This window comes from Podarcis erhardii, assembly GCF_964252035.2.
Source record: "Podarcis erhardii genome assembly, chromosome: 4".
Lineage (NCBI taxonomy): Eukaryota > Metazoa > Chordata > Lepidosauria > Squamata > Lacertidae > Podarcis > Podarcis erhardii.
Window position 1 is genome coordinate 66,145,444 of NC_138508.1, and position 6,060 is coordinate 66,151,503.

Below are 6,060 nucleotides of genomic sequence, written 5' to 3' on the forward strand. Positions count from 1 at the left end.
TGGCCTTGTTAGGACCCCAGGAATTCCCATTGCCTGGTGACCAAACAACTCGATTTTCATTCACAGCTGTGACTTCACTGATAGACTAAAAACTAAAAAAACAAAACCTGACAGGCAGGAGCAGTCAGGCTGACTCGTTTAACAGAAATGACTTAAAAGGGTACCTGTCCATTATACTTCATAACTTTCTTTCCAGAAATGCTACACACTTTTTTTTTCTATTGAAAGCTCAGAGTCTGCCACCCCTCTTCAGGGCCACCAATGAAGGTCTTCACAGGAATCCTTTTGGAAACCTCTGCCCTAATGGACCTAGGTCCATTGACTTTAATCAGGGAGTAGGAGAAATGAAGAGTAGAAACAAAGCAACAAACTAAAATACTAGGATTCAACTAAGGCAGTTCATTATTTTCATGTTTCAAATGTATCCTCACAGCTAACAATGTGTACTAATAATTTGTGGGGGTCCTCAGTAACACAGGGGCCTAATTGTACACAAACTGCATATACAGTGCTACCTCGGGTTACATACGCTTCAGGTTAAAAACTCCGCTAACCCAGAAATAGTACCTCGGGTTAAGAACTCTGCTTCAGGATGAGAACAGAAATTGTGCTCTGGCAGGGCGGTGGCAGCGGGAGGCCCCATTAGCTAAAGTGGTGCTTCAGGCTAAGAACAGTTTCAGGTTAAGAGCGGACCTCTGGAACAAATTAAGTACTTAACCTGAGGTACCACTGTACCTGTAAATCTGGCACTGATATCTCCTGTTTTCTGCAGAGCCTGAGCTGAAGATTTGCCCTCCCAGAAACACATTGCCATATTTTCATTTGCAAAGTGGTATCTTAAATCCTATAAAAGGTGTGTTTCTTAAGAACCAACTTTTGCTTTTTAAAAAACTGACATAACCAGAGTGTATCAAAACATATGCTGAATGCTGAGACAGACTCAGAGGTGAGAGTGGGGGTAGGGGAGATAAAAACAAATGTCAAGTTACCCAATTTAGGCTGTAATCCCACACCTGACTAAAATTTATTTAATTGTTCGGAATCACAAAACTGAAGTTCGTGAGCTGTATGCAGTGTGAAAATAGGCTTTGAAAGAAGATAATTTTTATTTAAAATATATGGAGTTCAATATCCACACCATGGATATTACCAGTGCTTTTTTAAAAGAAGAAAGAAAGAAAGAAAGAAAGAAAGAAAGAAAGAAAGAAAGAAAAAGAAAGAAAGTGTGGTACTCACCATGAAGTTGTTACAGTAAGTGCCACACTTTTAACGTGGGTGGGTGTGTGACAGTACTGCGTACCCTTGAGTACCCCCCAGAAAAGAAACACTGGATATTACCTGCACATAATATTTCTTTGTCTGTATATTAAAATGTGATGATGATGATGATGATATAGAGTTTATTGTAATAAAAAATCACAAAAGTCTCACAAGACAAACTTGTAGTTGTGTTATGTAACAACAGACCAAGACGAAGTGCTTTGTTCACCAGAGTTAGTATGGACACAACAAACAACTACTGATGTTGCATCTGTTGACCTTTTCAATCAACTGCTAAAATTTATATAACACCATGATTGCCTTGATTGATAGACCAGAATTTTGTGTCCTGCAGCAGGAACATTTGAGAGATTAAATGGATGAAGAGGACAGCTATTTCCTGTTTATCTCCCAGCATTTGGTACTCAGTGACGCACTGCCTGTAAACACATAGATTCCTTTCCACTACTGTAGTTAATATCTATTGATACACATCTTCTCTGTGAGTTTGACAAATCCTTTATAAATGTAGCATAGGCAGAACAGAACCACAAGAACTCATATGCTGCTTCTTTACCTTACAACAGTCAGTCCACATTCCTTTAACTTTTATCCACAGACCTAAGACTCACATACCTTCAAAGCTTCAAGATCTCCAGAGAGTATGGGGTCTTTAAACAGAAAGGGTGAGGATGATAAATGTTACTGATTAGAGGTCTACCTGCAGTTGTTTGCTGTGCTCTGTTTTATACACTTTTGATGAAGTATTACATTTTGGATTCACCCCATTGCCTACACTCTAAGCATTAGAAAATATTGTAATATCCATCCAGCCACCATGGCCTCAGCTCATCCATTAGGAGCAAGCTCTATGTGCTGTTCCAGTGGCATTCTGCCAAGAACAATGTTCTCAGCTTGGAGGTCACCTCAGAAAGAGGGTGACTTGAACATTTTGCAACAACTGGACCCTGTAAGTAATTTTTTTTTTCAAATGTGCAGCTAGACCTGATTCTTTGGACTTCTGGAATATCACTGCTCAAGGTTACCAAAGGATATGTTTCTTTTTTCCCATTTCCCTTTTTAGTAATTTAATAAATGTATTTGTTTTGTTACATCTCTGTGCGAGTGGGGAAACTTTTACCAAGACAAATAAATTGGGGGCCCAAATTTCTTAGATTGAGGCTTGAATCAGTAGACAAAACACAAAAATGGTAATCACTGAACATTTGGACTCAGCCCTTAGTGCAACAGAACAGTTATACTAGCAAACAACTATTTTGAAATATCACTGAAAATGCCCCTGCATAACTGGTCTCTAACTTTGTGGTCACCAAACCACATTTGAGTAGCTTGAGGACAACTTTGCGTGAAAACCAAAAGGAAGTGTTGCATGTCTTTCTTGCTCTCTGCCTTAAATAGTTTGGAACTTATGCTACTCTTTAGGTCCTACCAACAGCAAAATCTATTTGTTTTTAAATAAAAACAATCCTAAATTCAACACTGAGAAAGTGAGAGCAAAATATGTCCTGACGGTGAGTTTGCTAACACTTTCCTGCTTGACACTTGAGCCCCGATTTTAGCCATGAGGGAATGAAGTTACAGGATGAATCCGACTCTATATTTAGGAAGAACAACTGTAAGCTATGACAGGAATTCTCTTTTACACTTGGCTTCTAAACTCAGCACTGCTCCAGCCCTAGAAGTGTTCTTGGTAGTTAGTACACAGGCACAAAGGGCTTCATCAATTCCAGCCACCTCTACAGGATTCCAGGGAAGATCTCAGCTGATCGAAGAAGGTGCATCACTCAGCATCGAAAGGAGGTGTTTGCATCTACTCTCCTGACAGGTTGGAGTGTTTCTTATATAAATTACCAGGTACATAATAAAAGCTAATATGGGGAGGGGGTGCTGTTTGAAAAAGTGAAAGGTTGACTTGGGAAAACACTTTCATATATTGCTAGGAGATGAATGAATGAACTGCCTTTTCTGTAAAGTTTAATCTCTGTAAACCAGATCAGTATGCTTACACAGGCTGCTATTACAAGTGCTTTATATTCCACTGGAAATTTAAGACAGTAAGAATGTTGATGCCACTTAGAATTATCTTAAGAATATCCCCTGTGTATATGCCAACATGGCCCCTATGGAAATGTGCTTCATACAGTTAGAAAAAAGGCACGTTTTCATCCACCATTTCTTTATTGTTGTCTGCTTGAAATATTTTAATTTACCGGATGTTTGTTGATGCTGCTGCAAGTACCAGCAAAGTAATAACAGCAAAGTTAGAACAGTTATAAGATCACTGTATGAGATCATAAGGATTTGATATGTAGTTACAATGAACATGATGGGGTGCATCTGCATGGCGTGCAGTAAAGTTCCAGCATGGACTTTTCTTCTGCTTTCAGTACATGCTGGGCTCCCAGCGGTGTAATTTCTATCTAGGTCTTCAACACAGCAGAGCTTTCTGTTTATAACACTTGTGCCAGTTTCATGCATACAGCAGGGAGTCAAAGGATGACATTCCTAGTTCCTCTTCAAATGGATCTAGGGTAGTGTTATGAAAGACGTAAATTATGGAAGTGCCTCAGGTAGATCAGCTCCTTTAAAGCAAACCAAAGAACTTGGACGGTGCAAACAGCTGCGTGTCCTTTGGCACCCTCTCTCAGGACTTATTTTTAGATCAGGCAGAGAAGATCACCACTTCTTTGAGTTTTATTCCTTCCTATCCCTTGCGCCTGTTCAGGAATCATAGGGACATTCGCACAATGAAGTGCTAAATAGTTCCAAAAAGAAACAACTGTGGCATTGCTTTCAACATGTGGTAGACTGATGCCATAAAAGGTAAGTTGTGAACTAAATGTTTGAATGCCTGAAAGATTTAGTAGTATCCAGGTTTTCAGCTAAAAATTGTATTTAAATATTGGATGTTTTAACACCAGTTAGCCGAATACTTAGGAAAGCATTGAGGAGCATAATTAGTTGAGTTTGATCACTCCCATTTTGTTGCATGGAAGTTAGGATAGGGGTAGAGGAGGAAGACTGGAGGCATTGCTCCTTGGTCCACAGCTGCCCTCAGGCTCTGTGTCACAAGGACTTGCAGGAAGGGAGTTATGCTTGCTGCTACTGTAGCCATACTGGGCCATGTTTCTTCCAGAGAGTTAGAGAAGAAAAAGAAACTATCCTGTGCCAGATCGTCTGGATTTATGGGGTCCATGAAGTAGTGCAAGCCTCAGTAAGGTGCAGAGGGAGATACTTTAGTTCCTTTCTACAGCAACTCCCTCTGTGCCCTATAATTTCTTGTACTGACAGCACAATCCTATACATCAGGGGCAGGGAAACCATGACCCCTCCCTCCCAGCTGCTGCTGGACTGCAACTCCCATCATCCCTATCAGCAGCACTGGATGGATCTGGTGGGAGTAGACCAGCAACCAGTGGAGGACACCAGATTCTCCTGTGTTAATGTCCCTGCTGCAGTACACCTCACGGACAGCTGTGGAGCTGACTCCCAGGTAAATGTGTTCCGTATATAGAATTGTAGCCTTCATGGCCCCAAAGGGAAGGTCTTGTGCAGGAACTACTTTTTCTTTCCTGATATTTCTATATGGATGTTAGTGTAGGAGGAAGACAGCACCCACCCCTGCTCCCCTTGGTGGGTATTCTGGTGAAATATTGCATATCTGGCTGGGTTCCAGAAGTCCTTGTGCAACGTGAGGAATATCCGTACAACATGACAGCACTATCAGCTTGTAGGGTTGAGCTTTTTTTTTTTTAAGGAAGACCCACAAATTATTGAGCTTCTTTAAAACAAACCCCAGAGTTGTTGAACTTGTGACAGCATTGGCTCCTGTACATGTGTAGTCAAATATAAAGTTGCTGCAGCCTACTGTTATATTTTGATTCCTGAATGTCTAATAGCCAGCAGCAGTGGCGTAGCGTGGGTTGTCAGCACCCGGGGCAAGGCAAGTAATTTGCGCCCCCTAACCTATGGATTTGTGCCCCCTAACCCGTGGATTTGCACCCCCTAACCCTAACCCCCAGATGTTGCGCCCAGTGCGGCCGGGCCCCCCTGCACCCCCCACGCTACCCCACTGGCCAGCAGTTGTACCAAAGGGGAAGGGGGAAGAGAGAGCGTAGCCCAATAAGGTTGTCTATTTTTACTCTTCAGCATTCTGTTGTCCTGATTTCTCTGGCGATAATGAGGTCAGCAGAAACGAGCAGGGAAGAACGATTGTCTCTGCCAGAAGTTCTCCACAAATCCATGAGGCACCTCTATAGGGGCTTTGCTCTGCCCTCACATTATTTTTGTTACTTTGTTTTCATCCCAAAGTTAATATTCCATTTAAGAGCTTTACAAGCTTAAAGAACTGCTCCTGGGAAGCCACATGTAGGCAGTGCCATGTTTAGCAGAGAAGACAAACTGCAGTTTTAAATAGTCATTCATCTTTCCTCTCTCAACAACCCATATTAACAGGCCTTCAAGTAGTTTGTTTATCACTTTCAGGCTGCAGTTGCCTTTTACTTTTGAGAAGATGCATTACCTTCAGTTTAAAGTTAAAGGAATTTATAATGCCTTTGCAAGTTTTATATGGGGCAAATTAATTTTTTATCAACAAAAGCCAGGTTTTCAATATAAGCAATTCCTGACTGTGTAACTTGAAGCGAACATATTAATAAGTAGCTCTCCCATGAATATGTGCCGTTTGATGGAAAAGCTAACTTCTCATTTACTATTGTGATGGGAAAGCGATCTTGCTCTTTCTGCCCATGAAAAATTAACAAGGGAAGCTCAGGTGTT

At 41.2% G+C, this 6,060-nt stretch overlaps 1 protein-coding gene across 1 annotated transcript in view; it reads right to left on the reverse strand.

The window, feature by feature from the left end:
* Positions 1 to 6,060, reverse strand: part of MBTPS2 (membrane bound transcription factor peptidase, site 2) — a 32,268-nt gene that overhangs the window by 24,430 nt on the left and 1,778 nt on the right. The window lies entirely within an intron of this gene.